The sequence below is a fragment of the Micrasema longulum genome, unplaced genomic scaffold (genome assembly GCF_059751315.1).
Source record: "Micrasema longulum isolate JH-2025_06_02 unplaced genomic scaffold, ASM5975131v1 h1tg003078l, whole genome shotgun sequence".
Lineage (NCBI taxonomy): Eukaryota > Metazoa > Arthropoda > Insecta > Trichoptera > Brachycentridae > Micrasema > Micrasema longulum.
Genome location: NW_028280179.1, coordinates 22,663 through 43,145, shown reverse-complemented (window position 1 = coordinate 43,145; position 20,483 = coordinate 22,663). Strand labels below are relative to the sequence as shown.

At 35.4% G+C, this 20,483-nt stretch overlaps 1 protein-coding gene across 4 annotated transcripts in view; it reads right to left on the bottom strand.

Annotated features, from left to right (window-relative positions):
* Positions 1-20,483, bottom strand: part of LOC148271130 (uncharacterized) — a 73,722-nt gene that overhangs the window by 32,025 nt on the left and 21,214 nt on the right. The window contains exon 1 of one of the 4 annotated variants that reach the window (XM_088241798.1): positions 2,048-2,688. The exons of the other annotated variants lie outside the window; for them this stretch is intronic. The gene's annotated coding sequence lies outside the window, so the exon portion shown is untranslated. Of the gene's footprint in view, positions 1-2,047; positions 2,689-20,483 lie in introns of those variants that run through there. 4 annotated transcript variants of the gene reach the window in all.

Below are 20,483 nucleotides of genomic sequence, written 5' to 3'. Positions count from 1 at the left end.
ACACATGGTGAATTTTTTTTTATCGTATTAGGTGTTAACTTTTTTCAAAATTAAAAATGAGCACCAAAAGTTTTAAAAAAATATTAAGATTATATATACTCGTATATCTGACATTCGAGCAAAAATTTTCACCAACATATATTATTTTATTTGATTTTAAGCCTTCAGAATGTAATGTAAAGTAGACGAAAGTGAGCATCTTCGACACCTCTTTCTTCGTGTTCAACCGAGGAAATAACGCTGCCAAAGGTGCTGGCGATGTTTGCGCAGTGTACGATGAAGATGCTATACATTGTTGACTAATTTGTTGTACAATAATGAAGGAGAATACATTATTGAGTCATTTGTAGTATTGTTTTGTCGTGTCCTTTTGTTTTCTTAGGCCTTCATCTTCTTGTTAGCGCGTTTGCCTACCATGCGAGAGGTCTCGGGTTCGATTCTCGACACGGTTGATACGAAATATTTATTTGAAAGGGCGTTTTCCCACCAGAATATTTCAAAATCCCTGGACTGGTACCTGAACGTAAGACTAATTATCTTACCTTCGTGTAACAAAAATAATCAAGATACGCTGCGATTGGTGTACCAATACAGTGCCCTATGCACCATTAGGTTGCGGAAAGGGAATGACGATGATGTTCTCTTCACAGAGTAGCCGTTACATATTTTTTTTAATACAAAATAATATATGCGATAAATGTTATTCCACTGTAATTTTACCGCGCCGTATGGATTTGGTCGATACATGTGAAATGCGCATATATGTTTATAATATGGGTACACCGCGTGCATATTATGACCGACTACGGTCCTACCTACCTAAGGTAAAGGTGATACGAGGAGAGACAGAAATGGCCAGGCACTTTTTGTGACGTCTTCTTTGAAAGGTCTTTGATGCTAGCCACCTTTTTAAAGATACCACAATCATTACTCTCAAATTAAAAATAGATATGAAGAAAAGAAGGAACACATTTGATAAAAAAAATATTTTGTACAAAAATTGCGCGTTCGATTAAAAAATAAAATAAAAACCGAAAATTTATTTTACGCGATTGTGATATTTTTCGTAAACTATTTAAAGACATAGTAGTAAAATGACATGGGCTAAAATCACTGAGGTATAATTAAATAGAGATGATGCTTCATAGAATGATAGGGTCAAATGATGTTCTGAAAATGAGCGTTGTCGCGTTCATGCTGCTACAACGTAGCCGTGAAAAACGTGTAGTGGAGTAAAAAAGACTAACTGCCTATCCCAGTTTACTGTTAATTCAAAGCTGTATGTTGCGCCCTTTTACGCTGCTTTTCATTTAATGACCACTGCGCGTAAAACACTATTTCTCACCAAATACAAGATAAGTTCCGGAACCTCAGTTGAATAGAACACAAGAAAATGGCTAAAATTGACTATTTATACAGAGTATGTATGACAACCAATAGGATCTAAAAATTGATTCATAAAATAATAATACTAAGGAATATTATAATGATCATTTTGAAAGTTAAACTCATTACTTTTGAATTTAATTAGATAAGATTTCAATATTTTGTGGCGTACATATTATTTTCTAATTAGGTACCCACCTATAACTATACAAAATCAGATAAACAAAAACAAAAATATTACAGGTGTCAACATAATAATAAATACAATAGGTAGATAAGAGACTGCGCACTGTCGCAGAATTGACTTTGGTATGTTTGTTATGATACTAAATTACAGAGACGTCATATCGCCGCTTGCCGCCATAAATTTGAATGCAATAAAGACAAAGTCTGAAATCGCCACTGAAAATACTGTTTTTAGCGATAATCCGTCCACTATTGGAAAATATTTGATAAGAATTATAATTATTATATTTCATATATGCAATTATCATAACTATATCTTCACACAACTCATATTTCGCTAGCAGTCGCTCACAACCACAGATCATTTTAAAAACCTACAGCTGTATTTTTATATACTTTGAAACGATGTATTTGGGGATCGAGTAAAAAAGTAGGAATAGTTTTCTAGATAAATAAATACGCATAGTAAGCTTACCAGCATTCGAGCGAAGATAGCACGGAATTACGCCAACGGGTCGGCAGATGGGCACAATGCAGAGACCAGAGCGTGGAAAGCAGATAGCAGATGAACGGATGTGCCCCTCCGGTATTCCAGTATGGCGTGTTATCTCGCGACAAGAACTGCGGATGCCGCCTGTTCACAACAGAACGAGTGCGCTGCGGGTATATAACCACATGTGCAATTTACGGATGCCAGAATGAATAACTCGAACGAGTGAAGACAATAACAAGTCGAGTTTCTCGACATGCCGGCGCGATAAATGCGAAGGACTTTTCGACGGAGTGCCGAGCTATCGCCGCGAGCGCCGGCAGAGTTCTGGTCGGGGTTTATCCTCGGCGCGGCAGCCGGCCGAAGAGGGGCCTTCCTGGAGGGCGTCTCGCTCTGGCCGCTATGTGCGTCCCGGCCCGCGCCTGCGCGCCGCGCGCCGCCGGTGGCGGTCGAGGGACTCGGCGCTGGCGCTGGGGCCGACCCTCCCGCGGGATAAAAAATCGATCCCGGACATCGCCCGCTGTTTCTACCGCGGTACGGAGGACAAGCGGCTGCCTGCTGTCGGCTGTTGGCCGACGGCGCTGCTTCGGGCCCGCGAGGACTGCCGGACGGACGGGCCTGCAATCGCCGCGAAGGGGGCATTCGATCAGAGCTGCTGACTGCAAACCGGCAACCGTTGACGAGCCGATTCATCGAGCCTGACTGCTTCACGCAGTCTCGTTGCGGTTTCGAATCTTCATTATAAACGTTTGACCTTGCACACTTTTAACAAATAATTCCCGAGAGGCTGATATCTCGAGAAAATAAACATGGAACATCATCAAATTATGCCTACTTTCGTATTTAGGTACGGCGTCTTCATCATCCTATTATTATTTGCCTAAAAAGTTAAGTACGTGTCTTTGTTAAGTTACAAAAATTATTCACTCCTAAATACCACTTAGCACATGGCACACTAAGTACAGATAAGTTTGATCAAAACGGTCAGAAGTAATTAAATAATGCAATGATACGAGTATCAAAATAAAAAAACCTAAATAATCTTCTTTTTTTTACATTGCAAATTTTCTTAACATTATAATTTGAAGGAATCATTGTGGTATATATCACGAAATACAAATTTAAATATTAATTTCGTTTAAAACTCAAATGTTAATACCATTTAAACTAGTATTTTCTTACTGATTGAGAAAATCCTTCCAAATAATAGAGCCATTCACAAAGACACAGCAGAGATAACACGTAAGAAAAGATACTAAATTAAATGAATTAATGAGAAATTCTAGTTTTCATAGATAAATAAAATGGGAAATATTCATTTATTACATTTATACATTCGATTATTTTGTAGTTGGGAAAAATATAATGCTTTATTTTTATATCAGGATAATTGATTTATTATAAGAAATGAAAGATTAATAATATTCGGGGCACATAAAACTATACCAACGAGTGTTCTTTGACACACCTTCCGATATGAAGCGAGCTTACCTTCTGGGAATTAAACAAAAAAATGCTGTGCGCCTGTTGTGAGCTTTTACCTTAAGCACGAGCTTAAAGCTCATCACATTGGCTAACTAGATGTATGTACACTAATATGCACATATATAATACACACATTTGAATAATATTGAATAATGATTTGGTGTCATTCTGTGTTTCGCAAATTTATTTTAGATAAAAATATAATCTCGTGGCAAACCACATGAATACATTATATAATTTTATCATAAACGAACGAATATTCTTCCAACAATATTTGTCAAAATATTCGCAGACTAATATACTGGATTCAACCCCCAGGGGATTATTATCACAAATCCCTAAATCGCACTCAATTATGCATAGAGCACTGCGTAGATACACCAATTGCAGCTTATCGCGATTCTCGATCATTTTTATTATATGAAGGTAAGATGTTCAGTCTTACGTCCGTATTGTGGTCTAGAGGTCAGTTAGTTCAATTTCTGTTTAAAATGACGGGCCTTATTTTATTGCCAACTATTTCTCGTATAAATGAATACTCGTGAACGTTATTTGATCTCTAAGTAAAATAAATTAAACAACGTAATGGCAATGATAGGTCATGTCTCTTATAAATGTTAAAGCATTCATATTTTATTTTCGGAAAGTATTTACGACTGTTGAGATTACCTATTTATTAAATATTTTTCGTTTGTTTAACACAATCAAATATATATATTGGTTTTGATTGTGTAAACCTTTGATTCGATCTTGGAACTTGACCCGGCGAGCTTTGCACCTAAAGGTTTATTCATACACAATAATGAATGGCCATCAACAAAACTACGTTAAAACAAGTTTTAAAAAAGAAATAAGGATAATAATATTAATATTACATATCCTGTTAAAACACAAAAGTTTGAAATTAAAATATTTAATTTACTTTCCTCTTCTATCCCGCATATAATGGTGCGTAGAGCACTGAATGCCGCAAATGTGTATATTTTTACATGGTAGCAAAAGCAGTCTTGCGTTTTAAATTCCAGTCCAATATGAAATACATTATTGTAAAGAAAAATGCCTGTTTGTAATTAAAGTCGTAAACTGAAAATAATTGGAGCTTGCTTATTATTGGAAAAACGTTTATGCTAGATAGACACTTTTGAAATTTGGGATTGAGTCATAGTGTCACCATGAAAATCGCCACAGTACAAAGCATAAACGTATACACTTAATGTTACATAATGTTGCGAATTTGGCATTGGTGCACATATTGGCATGGTCTTGTTTCTAATGTTATCATGTTGTCAATTTAGACTGTCTTCATGTGAAAGCAACTTCTGCGTCTCAAACGTAGACCTAGGCCGCAATTACAAACCCTACCTTTATTGGTAAATGTGTATACCAAAGAAGATAGCGTTTTTATATGTAAATGTATCTACAAGAAACTACAGTGCACACTCGCCAATAAGGAGAATTCATGCGTTAGGAAATGAATACGCAAACGAAGTAAATATATTTAAGATGACACTTTAAAATTTTAAACGGCAGTGTATCAATTAATTATCTTCCAATTTAAATACCTAAAAATACTTTAACATATTACAACAGAGATGAAGAACATTTAAGAAATAATTTAAGAAGAGAAACATTTAACAAAATCAAATATAGGCAGAGTAGTGAATGTTACACGGTGTGTAAAGTGGCCACTTAAACCAGCCATTGACAGGTCATAAGCCCTGTAGATGCCTAGACTTCTATATTACCTTTTCTTAAATGTTCTTCATCTCTGTTGTAATATGTTAATATAAACAGCTCCCCGGGGAGTTGAATCCAGTCCTTGTCTATAAAAATTTGGACAAACTCAAAATATTGTAAAAATACTTTTTTGTAAAAAAAATATAAAACTTATATTGTTTTTCACTGTAATATAAAGCATGTATGTGTTCAATGTATCGCCATATATTTTTTACTAATATGTAAACTTATTTTTTTTTTCATTTTTCTTATTCTTCTTAATTCATTTTAATTTGCTAATTTTTTGTAAAAAATACATGTCTGACTTTATATTTACATATGTAAAACATGTAAAAGCCTGCAAAGCGTTAAAATAAATAAAATAAAATAATAATGAAGTAAAGTACGGTATAGAGTAAAATCGATATTTATGTTCCGAAATGTGTGTATTTGTAAGAAAAAATTAAAGATCTTCGTCGGTAACCTATAAAAGAACATGTTTAGAAAAAAAAATCTGAAGGAACAAAACTTAATTAACTGTTAGCAAAAACATTTTATTTTATCGCAGAAATTAATTAAAATAAGCTAATAAATTCCGTTTGCCGGCATAACGCGGATTTTCAAGCCAGTCGGGGCAAGTTCACAGACAGTCGTTCCTGGTTGTGTCACTAAAAACTGTGCCTCTGTACTCAATAGAGAATGTATAATGTTTTAACAAATATAAAAAAAAAACGGGAAAAAAATTCATACGAGCGGGAATCATACGAGCTCCAGAAACATTATAATCTATTATAATTATATAGGTACAAACCTATTTAGTCCATTTAACAAGGGTAAATACGATTAATAATAATATTATGATTTATTTAAATTTTAAAATACCATTCACATAGAAACCGAATTCGGGCAGAACAGTTATGTGTGTGAAATAGAACCAGAACTCCACACATTTGTTTTCAACTGGTTAGCATTTGACTAATTTCAGGTAAAAATCCTGAAAAGGGAAAAACGAGTGCAGATTAGTCCGCAACGTCGAATGAAAATAAACGTGAAATGCTTGTTTATTGTCTAATGGGTATTTTTTTAGCAAACTTTTCCTTATTGAAAAAGCTGCTGGTATTGATGTTGTTATTGTTTTTTTTTAAATTTGTTTATTTGTTAATAAACTGCCGAACTAATTGAAAATTATGTTACAAGAGGTTATTAAATATTTGTATGTAACCACTTACCGACTTTTCTATGTCTACCGGTTTCGAGACGTACCCGTCTCTTCGTCAGGACAACAATTAAACCAACATGCAAACCAACATGCAAAACCCACTATACTTGTACACCTTCACCGTAGTTGTTGCACAAAAATATAAAACCAACACGACGTGCATCTTTGTCCTAATCAGTGCATGTGCTTATTAAAATGCATGTCGTGTTGGTTTTATATTTTTGTGCAACAACTATGGTGAAGGTGTATAGTGGGTTTTGCATGTTGGTTTAATTCTTGTCCTGGCGAAGAGACAGGTACGTCTCGAAACCGGTAGATATAGAAAAGTCGGTAAATAGCAAGTTAATGCTTTAAATATTAAGAAAATTTATACAGCGAAACGATTTAAAAAAAAAATATTCCGCTTGTGACATCACGGTGAGTTCAGCGTCAAGGAATGGTTTCTCGTAAAGTGGAAATCTGTCACAACACTCTATTATTGGTTGATTCACTAGAACTCGTGACGTCAATCGAAACAGTTCATTTTGATTATTTTTTTCATACATTTTCGAGAACATTTGCTTTTTACCGTGTGTAAAAAAACATTTTTTATGTCCAATTTCCCGTAGCACTGCCTCCTCATTGTTTAATTTTAATTCCGATAGTAATTGTGGCATCGGCGTCGAATATTGATGCTTCCATGGATAGCCCGAAAAACGAACGTCTCCATACTGAAGGAAGTGAACGTGGAAGTTTGTCGTACGCTGCCGACGTTTTCTGCAGTTCTTTGGACACATAGCCAGACGTGACCCAGAAAATCTGGAGAAAATAATGATCACGGGCAGTGTGCCAGGACGAAGAAGCAGGGGCAGAGTTGCAGCTCACTGGATCGATCAGGTGAAGACAATGTCACAGGCGAGCCTGTATGGAGCTGTGGAGAGGGCGCAGAGCCGAGTAGGGTGGAGGCTCGCTGTAAATAGAATGGCTGGGAAAACAGTACCAATGATAACGCCTTATAACAAAGGAACGACGAAGAAGAAAAATAATAATATCGTATTATTTATTTAATAGTATAATTGTATCTAAAAATATACATTATTATCTATTGCGAATTGTCGTTAGTTAATATTTTAAGTGGGTTTTAGGTAAGTACAGTTGATTAAACTCAAGTTTTCAAGTACAGGACAAATTTTTATTGTGAATGCTCAAATAATTCAATATTCCCGGAATGGCACCGAAAGCGTACGACTGATCACCTTGCCTCCAAGTATAGATAGATATTACAAAATTTCGCGATTTATGTACTGCATGCCGTGCGGATAAGAGAATAATGAAGTCACATTTTGCGGAATCCATAGAGATAATAAAATGGAAGATGCATAATGGTCGCTTCAATAATAATACCATCTTATTGCGATGAATTCCTTTACCAGCACCAACTCGGCAACGCATTACAACGAGGTCACAGATTGTGATACTAGCTGGTGTACTATATAATATAGGCACACACGTTTATAGTATACATTGTATAATACACACCGTAGTTATAAAGTGGTTCAGGCGCAACCGAGGATGGATGCGGCCATTTACTTAATTTTCCGAAGTTTTTTCAGCAAGCTTATGTTTACAAACGAAGATTGAAAAAAAACAAGACAATTTTCTTCCGAAAATAGATACACTATCTTCGGGCAGCAGCGATTAATGACTAGCGACGACTTTTCCACTAAAAATGCAACTTTTGAATAAGGAAGTTACGTGTTTTTTTTTATTTGTCAATAAGCTATCAAACTAAAACAAAATATTTTTTTGTTTCGTATTATCAGCGTTATGATTTTGTAGTGATCCTATTTTTACCGCGCGTAAGAAAACATTTTTACATCCAATTCCCGAAGCACTGAATTTTCTCATAAGGAACGACAGTTTTGTGAAAGGAAAATATTTATTATTCAACATCAAGTCATCATCATCATCGTTTCCCTATACACACCCGGTGGTGCATAGGGTACTGCATGGTTAAATCAATAAAGTTCAGACCTACGGGAAATTAGATATAAAAAATGTTTTCTAAAGCGCGATAAAAATAAGAGCATTAAATTGTATAGCAAAGTTTCATGAAAATGTATGAAAAAAAAAATATTTTAATAAAAACGAACTTATTTGAACGACGTCACTAGTTTTTATGGATCATCTAATGATAAGAGGGTTGTGAGAGATTTCTGGTTTATGGTAAGTCAACTGACCAATCGGCGGAACTGACCGAGAAGAAGCGGAAGAGAACTTGAGACGTCACACGCGGAGTTATTTCAGAAATACAAAAATCATAACGCTGATAATACGATAAATAAAAATATTTTATTTTAGCTTTGTTTAATAGTATATTAAAAAACAAAAAAAACGGAAAATCCTCATGAACCAGATCATTGTACCAAATGATACAATGTAAGGAAGGAAATATGGAAGTCTAGGCATTTACAAGGCTTATGACCTGTCATTGGCTGGTTTAAGTGGCCACTTTACACACCATGTTTGAACATCCACATTTCCTCAATCCATATTCCCTTCTCAAAAAAAAAAAAAATCCCTCTCTGTTGAAATGAATTTAAATCGTTCAAAGTAGTTTATTTTTATCAAAAGCATTTTTATAAATTTTTCATACATTTTCGTGAAACTTCGCCATGCAATTTAATGCTCTATTTTTTTCCGCGCGTATGAAAACATTTTTCATGCACAATTTCCCGTTTCACTAAACTTCCTCATTACAACTACGGGAAATAACATACTTATGAAAGCTTATAATAATTATAACATTAGGTAGTACTCTACTATTACAAAAGTATTTTTTCAACAGTTAAAAGTAGGCTTCATTCCACAGAGGAAACATTTTTTTTTTTAAGGAATAACACGCTAAGCCTCTATTTTGAGGCTTGTCAGCAGTTGGGATAGAGGGGATATGGAAGGAGGTAATGAAAAATACACCACAACACCCAGACTAATTGAGAAAAAAATATTTCTTGGATTCTTTTCTTGCAACTGTCGGGAATCGAACCCGCAACGCCAGTTTTACAGATAGCCGTCTAACCAACTGCGCCACGGCGCGGATTAAGAGCGGACTTTACAAACCACGATATGTGATGCCTCGTGGTGTTTGCCTACTATGCAAGAGGTCTCATGTTCGATTTCCGACATGGTTGACATGAATTATTTATTTAAAATTTGTTTTTAAAATACAATATTTCACAGTCCCTGCACTAACACCTGAAGCGTTAGACCATTACCTGCATGTAGTAAAAATAATCAAGATACGCTGCGATTGGTGTACCAATGCAGAACCCTGCACACCGTTAGGTGCGGAAAGTAATGATGATGATGACTATGAAAAATAAAAATTACCATGCCATTTTTTTCATCGATAATCTTCCTCACAACACGTAACGACGCGACGTGTCGGTAGAGCCGGCTTCGTAATACCGAGGTATACAAAAATAGAAGAAAAGTTAAGCATACTGTCTCGATACATACAGATGAAGATAGCGTTTCTAATCGCCCCCCTGGACCCAATTATTGATACTGTTGACCCCGAAACTGATACCGGTCAATATTCTCGCATGTACCTTACTACCTTGTCGCGCATCTACATACTATATACATTTCAATTGTTTTATCTACCTACTTGTATTTGATGTTTCACATTGTGTGCCTATGTTTCATGCGTACGTATCTTATCGTATTACCTCTCGTAATATTTTGTAGTTGGACTCAAAGTCTAACACTTTTTATCTGAGTACCTATTTGTTCGCCTCGTGTTCAAATAATGGTCAGCGCGTTTGCTTACCGTGCAGCTTTCTCGAGTGTGATTCCCAACACGGTTGTCACGAAATATTTACCTATTTTAAAAGTTTTTGCACTAGAATATTTCATAGTCTCTGGACTGGCACCTGAGGCTTAAGACCGATCATCTTACCTTAACAAAAAAATATCAATTTACGCTATGGCTGGTATACCGATGCAGTGCCTCATGTACTATTAGTTACGGAAAGCAAATAATAATGATGATCTACAATTTCAGATACAAACATTTTTCTATCCTAAAAGTAGGTATAAAAAGTTTTAGAATCACATACGCCGCGTCGGTGCCGTCTAGTACTACAAAATATATTGAGAATTTTGGATAAGGCTTAGAAATAAAATTGAATGCACATTTATTGTTTCAAATTAAGATATTGCGATGATGTTTTATACATATATTATTTATCTTGTATTCCGTCACAGAAGTTGTACAAATGCAAGTCCTGTGGGAATGTTCTTGGTAATTGCCGTGATGTATGTCTGCCGAGTGAGAAGTGTGTATTGCGTCAGCACTCAGCACTCATTGCGCTTTCACAGAATGCGAACGAGTTACGAATATTATGTTGTCGGCTGTGTCCAGAGTCCACCGCCATCGTCCGCGTCCACATGCAGCGCGGCGTCCACTAGCGGAGCACGCGCGACGCGGCGTGGCCCAGTACGCGAATACCACTTCGGTAGGTAGAAATACACGGTAATATTTTTATGTACTCGGTAAGTACGCGTCAACTCTCGGGCTGGTCTCGATGCTCATAGCTCGCTGTTACCGCCGCCGCCGTGTGGACGTAGATACCGCCCAACACTAGCGAAGTCGAGATAAGGCCACATTATCGCCGATGGAATTAGGTAAACACGATGGCTGGCTGCCACGCTCTGAAATCATCCGAGAACGACAATGTGTAATGTGCGCCGTGCGCCGTGCGCCGCCAGCCCAGGGAGCAGGGACACCTTGAACGTGAGACTTCGCTCTCGGCTTATCGCCGACGGCCGACAGCCGTGGCCCAGAACCATCGCCCGTCGCGCATGTGCGGCGCTCTGTATTATGTAGGTGGCTGTGAGTGCTCTCTCCCGCTGCTCGCGTGCAACACACGGGCACCGGACGCAGAACACAGGCATCGGACACCAGACGCCAGACACGGCCTCGCACCGCTCCGTCACTGTCGGGAGTCGGGGACGAGGAGCGAGGTGGCGAGGGCGCCCCGGCCGCTCCTTACGCCTCGCGGCCTCTTTCGACCGCAGGAGGCAGCCACTATTATAGGCTCTGGGTGTACATATTATATCATACACTTTTGTGTAGCTGTAGAACGTTGCGTGCATTTGACAGTCAGTCATAGGATATTGCAAATAAAAATGTCCCCGTTATCGTTTTATCGCTACGGATGGATATACCTAAAACGAGAATACTGTTGTATTTCCGTATGCATAACGAGCCCGCGCCATCGGTAATTTCCGAACGAATTCATATTATGTCAATCACGAAAATGTGCGACGGTATGTAAGTAAAATAAAGTGATGATTCTTCAACACCCGCAAGCGAGTGCGGCCGATATGAGGCAAGTACAGTCGGCACAGGCAGGTTGTGGATGACTGTTCTTGATGTTTACGATACCAATGGCACAGTTGCATACACACACTAACTCGGAAAAGTATTTACAGCGTGTTTACTTTGCGCGATACCTCAGGACGACAGAAAGATAACAAAACCAAGAAATACACACATACTATTACGTACATGACGGGTTTTGATAAACTCGAGACTCGAGAGCCGCGAGTGTTGCGGTGCAGACTTATATTGGTTGTCCATACTGCTAACTACTACTAACACGTAGTACACATATATAAGTACATATATGTTGGTATGTACCTACCTACATCCATACTACCGTGCCATGGCTCGTAGCATGTGCCATGTTCACTTTCAGGAATTTTCATGGTTGAGTTTTCAGCTAACTTAATTATTCGTAGAGAATAGGAATAGTATAAAAATACACTGCTGTACAGATACTAAAAAATATCAAGAAGTATGTAAGTGGCGTATCGATGCATTTATAATACGCAGATTAAAAAGTTGTTTACGTTAATTAGACAGTAAAGGAATTTAAATTAGAACTATATATAACTACTCTTTATATACTTTTCGGAAATAATCTAAAAACGGAAATATTTTGGTATACAATAATAACCTAAAAAAAACATCGATAGCGTCCAACCCAATCATCATCACCAAATTATAGAACATCGCGAGTTCATTTGTTACCTTGGCCTCTCTGGATTTTCAAAATAAAAGTTTTTGTAATGATTATCGCGATGAAACAAACAACATGGCTCGGCGTATTATTTTGTCGGTCAAACGAGTATGTATATAATATATCCGACGAACTGTTGACTTTGATATATCAAATAAAAAATAATATATTTAAACTTTACGATGCCCGAGCTCTTTTTTCTGTTCTTCACAATAATTGCGTTAGACCGTGTGAACATTATTTTTTTATAAGCTGAAACTGATTTTAGTTACGACGGCAACTTATAACGTATGTATATTTCGCTGTTGGTACTAAATAACATCTTCTCGAAGAAATATTATGTTAGTAGAGTGGGTGTAGGTACGAACGTATTATCGCTTGACGACGCGCTCGCTGGCGCTGTTGGATGTCACAGTAAGGTCACGGAGTGTTCGTAAGTACGCTAGTGCGCTTGACTGAAGCCAAACTTACCAGGGCAAATCAGTCCGCGAGTTAGCCACAGTTGCTACAGAAAAATATTACAATATTTACCTACATTCTCGTACTGTTGACAACGTAGACGATCGTGAATTATTCGTCCAAGCATATTAAAGCTAATAATATGCATATATATGTGAGGAATGGGTATACATAAGTTACAAATACACTTTTACATGAACAAAGTAAAATTGACAAATTAAATAGCAAATCATCATCATGATTTCTCTATCCGCACCCGATCGTGCACAGGGCACTGCATTGGTACGCAAAATGCAGCGTATCTCAATCATCTGTTACATGAAGTTAAATTGATTAGTCTTACGCTTCAGGCGTCGGTCCAGGGACTGTGAAATATTGCAGAGATTAACCTATTTGAAAACAAATCATTCACGTCAAATCTACCAGAAATCGAACCCGGGACCTCAATCGTGGTAAGCGAATGTGTCAACCACTACGCGGGGGATTTATCTCTACTCGACTCCCCTTTTCAGGACTATTATCTAAAAGTAGCCATCGCGCTTCGAGTCTAAACAGTCCAGGATTTGGGTCCTGTTTAGATCACAGAACTGTATTATTTGCGCAGCATATAGATTATAATATTACGTCGGGATCGCAGAACAACATGTGCGAAAAATGCGACATTGACTAAAAAAATAAACATATATATATATATATATATATATATATATATATATATATATATATATAACTAACCTAAGTATCAAGTGGTAAACTTGGTACTTATCAAGTTGTGACATAAGTAAGCCTTTGGTAAAAAGCAATACAATGTAATTGCTCCAAAAATATTTAATGATTTATTGCCAAATATAAAAGACTCAAAATGTAAAACAAATTTTAAAATAAAAATAACTGCACATATAAATAGTGTAGCGAGAGATTTTTTGAAAAATATATGTAAATCAAAAAACCTAGTACTTAATATAATTAGTACACATATTATTTATATTTTTATGTATTTCGTTGCTTTATATTTGTTTTATTATATATTATACTATATTTTTTATGTTTAAGTAACATGTATTCTTGGCACATATATATGCTTTATATTTGTATAAAAACGATTTTAAATTTCTTCCATTTGATTAGCTAGGCATTTATAATTAAGTAGTTTTAGTTTTTCTGTTTTAAGTTATTGTTTTATTATTGTTTTTTATGGACTACTTATGCTCTAAAGATAGAAAATCTCCACCTTAGAACAGGCTGTGCCATGTTAGATGAGGACTATCATAAACAGAGAACACTCCGTTTTCATTTTACATTAGTAGGTTTTATATAGATTCCCTGTTATTAAGTATGTATATATATATTTTTGCAATTAATTTATAAATAAATAAAAGGATAGTGTCAAAAAAAAAATAAACCGCTCTCACGTAAAGTTGAAGAAAATCACACGCGTCGTTGTTCTACAATCCCGACGATTATTATTACAGGTCCTCAAAAATTATCGACGTTTACCTGCTATCTTTTTTACAAGATATGTTTACCAGACCGGGAGACTTAATTACAAGTAAAACAGCACACAATACCTAGACTTGGCTTGAGGAAAGTCGCATTTAATTATGTAATTTAACCCGGAATCGGAAGCAAGATTCTTATCCATTACATCACGGGGACCGTCATTTTGTTTAGTTGAACTACAAATTTATGAAATTAATGTGTACCTTGTACTTACGTAGGTGTGTAAAATACCTACATAACAGCCTATGAAAAATCTGGATACGCTGTCCGAACATCGTTTCACTAACTATTTTTATTTAATCGTGGGCACACCTTTACATATATTTGCCATTTTAAATAATTAATTTGGTATATTGTATTGATTTCACATAAAAATAAATGTTTAGATACAAAAAACGAACCTATATGGTTATAAATCGGTGCATAAAATTGGCCTGGATACAATAGATATTATAACAGTTGCCATTAAATAATAAAAATGCATTTTCTTTCGTAAATTAATTCTGCAAATAATAATCAATATAACTACGTAATTAATGTCCTGTATCCTTTTTTACTGAAAGAAAAGTTACTGATCCTGACATAGATTTATTGTTCAACCACCTACATCAACAATCATCAAGAGATTTTATAAAAAATCAACAGATGTGAGTATTGAAGAAACATGGATATTAAAACATTGACAAAACGGTGAATGTGAAATAGCGTGCGGCCTCACTTAAACCAGTAAAAAATAATTTAAATAACCAGTAAAAGCCTAAAATATTATATTCCCTTATTTAAATTATTCTCTAGCCCTGTTATAAAATGTTGTGATGTTTATTCAATAAAACAACTTGTTAACTGTTTCTAGTTTGGAAAAATGTTTAATTTTTAGATGTGATTGAAAATTTAAGCTTTTATGTGTATTGAAAACCACTTTTACGATATGGGGGTGGACATGACAAACATGGCATCTGCATTGACATCAATGTCGATGCGCGATGCCTTGAATGAAAGAAAACCTATATTAAATCATTACGATAATTTTCCTTTATTGTTTCTATTAAATTTTCGTACAGGTAAAAATAATAATTGGTGAAGCAATAAGCAAGGAAAAAACATTAAAAAACCGACGACGAACCATCGATGACAACTTAGTGGATACTAAAAGGAAAATCAAATCAATTAAAAAACATATAAAGTGAATTTATAATTTTTTTATTCATGTATGGAAGCCAAATTTGCCGACGTACAATTACTTAGGGTGATTAATGATCATCGAATGGAGCTTTAGTATAACACAACTATTCAATGTCATTTTCCGTTTTCAGGCGATTAAAAATCTCAAAACTGGCAAAAAAATAAAGAAAATAACCCGAAATCCGTGTATGTATTCCGTAAGGTCTAATGATGTCACATAAGTCTACATAGTATACAAGACTGGATAAATATGTCGTATTTTGCTATAATAGGCATAAATTCTGTACCTCAGAGGCAGACGGATGCAAATCCAAACGTCAAATGTTCAACAATAGCCGAAAGAATCTACTTTCTCTAAGTGATTTCTAATAATTCAGAACATTGATTTGTATATTCAGTATCTTAATACATTGTTTTTTTCATGATAAGACTTTTTTTTTCAAAATCAATAGACATGATAATATTTTGGACACGAAAATCGAAATGTCATTTCATAAAACTCTGGATTTGCATCCGTCTATTATTTTTCATAAATTATTAGTCAAAATAATGCGAGTAAAACCTTGCGTATTGGTATAAAAATGGTCAACATAACAATATAATATTATATTATAACTGAATCTTTAACAGCATTTACAAGAAACAAACATTTTTTATTTTGTCCAGTTGTAATAAATAATAACAAAATAAGTATCCGAAAGCAATTAGATGCATTCTGTTTCGCGTAAAAAATGTATGCAGCTAATAGAGTGCATTATAAATAATGCGTTGCTTCACAGTTACATACCTGTGTGAACCTCAGGTAAAAATCCTGAAAAACGAAATTGAGTCCGCCTCGTAGCGTAATGGTCGGCGCGTTGGCCTATCATGTTTAAGGTCAGAGATTCGATTTCTAGTAGGGTGACGGAAATATTGTTTTTATAAGGTGGTCCTACAATGAAACTTTCCATTTTTTCTGGACAGTCCAGAGCCTACAGCGGAAGACCGATCACCTAACCTTCCAAGTAACAAAAAGGATCCAGATATTCTGCAGTCGGAGTACCGATGGATCTCCGGGTGCGGATAGGGTAATGATAATGATAACATCTGACTTCAATATTATATGTACACCACAATCCTTAGATTATTGGCTGATACTTTTGTAAGGAGTAATTTGGAGTTTGCATCTGTTGTGTGGAGCCCACAATACATATATATAGAAAGGATTGAAAATCTTCGACGAAAATTGTTAAAATACCTAGATTATAAAAACAATAAAACGCTTTGTACTTACACGCCAATCTGCCAAACAAAATGGATTTTTTACCCTTGAAAATAGGCGCACTGTATCTGAATTATGCTATTTACATAAATTATTAAATAATAAAGTAGACTCTTTTAACCTACTCTCCAAAATTAATCTTAATGTCCCCTTTCGCGTGACGAGATATAAGTATTTGTTCCATCTGCCAGTCTGTAGCACTAACTATGCACAACAATCTTTCCTCTATCGTTCTTGCTCTAACTATAATGCTTTTTTTTCGTCTATTGATATATTTTACATGCCCCTTAATTTATTTAAAAATAAATTAAGACTCATTATTTCTGGCTCCGATACGATCCCACTTACTATTTAATGATGCTCACACTTACACACACCTGAATACTTACTCCTACACTAAAGCTCGGGTTTCCTAGGACAGCGGTGCCCGTATTTTAACGGCCGTAGTGAACATTAACGCGGTTGACAGCCGTCGTAACGGTGACTAGAGAGTGGTATTCTATAAAAATGGTGTTGATAACACCGTTAAAAAATAAAAACACTCTCTAGTTACCACTACGACGGCTTTCCACCGCATCACCGTTGACTACGGCCGTTAAGATACGGGCACCGCTGTCCTAGGAAACCCTAGCTTAATACACATTAATACACATAAACACACATCTACACTTACTCTCATACAAATACATATAAACGGCATAAACGCACCCTTTTGTTGTAACACAATTTAATAATATGTATGATTCTTATTTCGAAACTTTGCTGGTCTGTCTTTAGACTGTATTTTTTTTCATGTTACTATATCATTGTTGACTGTTTGTTTCTTTAAAATAAATAATACTCTGACCGGAGGTCGAGACAGTAATAATTGAATGACTGTCACACGTCACACCGCACGGCGTTACCAGAAATCTATCGGTGAGACGCATTAAATATCAACATACAAAGTGGTAACGGAATAATTTGTATTAGCACCGTGAAATTACATATCGCAATAGCATTGTCAACATAGCGATATAAGATGTTCTACCGTAGCAGTTAATCATATTGACAATTATCAAACTCTTATTCGTACCTGGTGGTGCATACGGCACTGCATTTGTAAAGTAAATGCCGCGTATTTTGATAATATGTTACAGGAAGGTAAAGTGATAAGTTATTATGTAAAGTAAAATTAAGTTTTTTGTATGACAATCAGAATATGCATACATTTTTTTTCTTCTTAACGTGTTCAATTATAGGTTACCGACGAAGAAATGCTCATGCAAATATACTTATTTTCGTACACAAATATTGGTTTTTCTTTATAAACGGTCGAAGATAACTCTGTTAACTTCCCATTGTAATCGGGGCCCAGGTGCCAGTCTAAGGACAGTGAAATATTGCAGTAATCCCCTTACCGCATGGGTATTTTTTTTGGTTAAAAAAAATATGTGTTATGGAGGAGACTTGGAATTTATATAAATCTATTTTGTTAAAAATAGTTAAGACAGATAAATAGGGCCATATGTTTATCATAGCCTCACATGCATTGGGCATATTTGCTTACAGGAGAGCTTTCTTAAGAATAAAGGACAAATACATATTCACTTTTATACTTAAAGCTAGATATGGCTCTCTGTATGCGGTGAGGGGTTAAAGCACCCCTTCCACATACTCAAAAACTGTTTTAAAGACCGAGAATCTTCCTATCGATTTCCCTTATTTGAAAATTTCTATTTTAAATTGCTTTCGAAAATTTCAACTGAATAAACCGTGATTTTAATTGTATTTAACTCTACTGCTTTCATTATCCCTTTCACTGTGAGTTTGGTAAATTGTATGGAAGGTTTTATTTATTTATTTAAACACTTTATACACATATACAGATTACATTAAAAAAAACTAAAGATATACAAAAATAGAAGTAACAATATTTGTATATAAATTACCATAAATCAATACTTGTACTCAATGGGAAAAACGAATGAAAAGGAAAAACAAAAGGAGGATAGATTAATGAAGAGAAAGGAGATATTTCTTTAGACGTGATTGAAATATTGCAGTATATAACATTGTCAATTAAAAGGGTCGTGGTCCCGTGGGAAGTGTCACAGATTCCATTCCACAGGTCCAAGGTTTGAACCCAGGTCTACCACAACTTGATTCCCATTTTTTAGCGCAGCTATTTACTAGTTGAAAATGACGCCAAAATGAAAATATTAAATTATGTAAATTATAATATAATTATAAATCGCCGTCTACTGTTGGACATGGGGGTGCTTAATGACATACTCAGTGGACGCCTTGATAGTCCGGCTCTTTTGTCGGAGTTATCATTAAATGTCCCCGGCTACCGCACCCGTCACACGTCGAGCTCTCTATTTCATGCGCCAGCAGCTCGTACGAACTATGCCCAGAACTCTCCACTTATACGTTTTGCTAGTGAATATAATTTGAACTTTCCCCTTATTGATCCATTTGATTGTAAAAAAATAACATTTAAAATGCGCGTCTTAAAACATACTTTTTTGTCTTATACTTAGTTTCAATAATAAAGTCTTATTTTATCTTATTTTATTTTATTAAATTTTATCTCTAATTCTTAATATTTTATATATATTTATATTTTCGACACTTGACACCCTCATTCCAATATAACACCCACTCACCCACCCTCTCACTCACTTACACTCACACAAACACACTAGTATGTATTGTACGTGTATTTAATGTATTTCTGTGGATATCTGTCATTGGTTTTATTCTCTGTATATTTTATTTGTTATATTTTTGTTACATGTATTACTGTTGATATCCCCAATAAATAAAATAAAAAATATCATCATCGTCATTCCCCTTTCCGCACCCAATGGTGCAAAGGGCACTACATTTGTAAAGTAAACGCAGCGCATTTCAGTAATCTGTAACAGGAAAGTAAGGTCAACAGTCCTACGCTTCAGACGCCAGTCCAGGAACAATGAAATATTGAAGTTTAAACAACCTTCGAAATCAATATTTCATGTCCACCCTGCCAGAAATCGAACCCAGGACTCCAAGGATTGTAGACGAATGCACCAACCACTACACAACGGGGTGGATTTAACTTCACTCTATTTAATTTTTCAAGATTTTAACCCAAGAGCAGTCATCGAGTCGAAAACACTCGTCCAGTAGCTCAATCACAAAAAAACACCATGCTAAGCATTTGAGCAATCACAATGAACAATAATGAACATGCTTAAGTTATCGCAGTCATAAGTCAACGCGTGTGTAATCTCTATGTCAACGCTCGTGTTGGTTTGTTTTCCACGTAAATAAATATAGTTCATTTTCCACAGTGGTGTAAGCTATTGATTAAGTACACTATCGGTTTAAAAATAAAAGTAATTAACAATTAAGAAATATTAGGCACTTAGAAGTTTCAAATAAAATCAAAATACATATATTTATAAACAGTAATAAAAATAAAGTAAATAGAAACAAGATAAATTGAAATTTAAAGAATAAGAAAAGAAAAAAGGTTATATAGAAATAATGTAAAAGGTACAA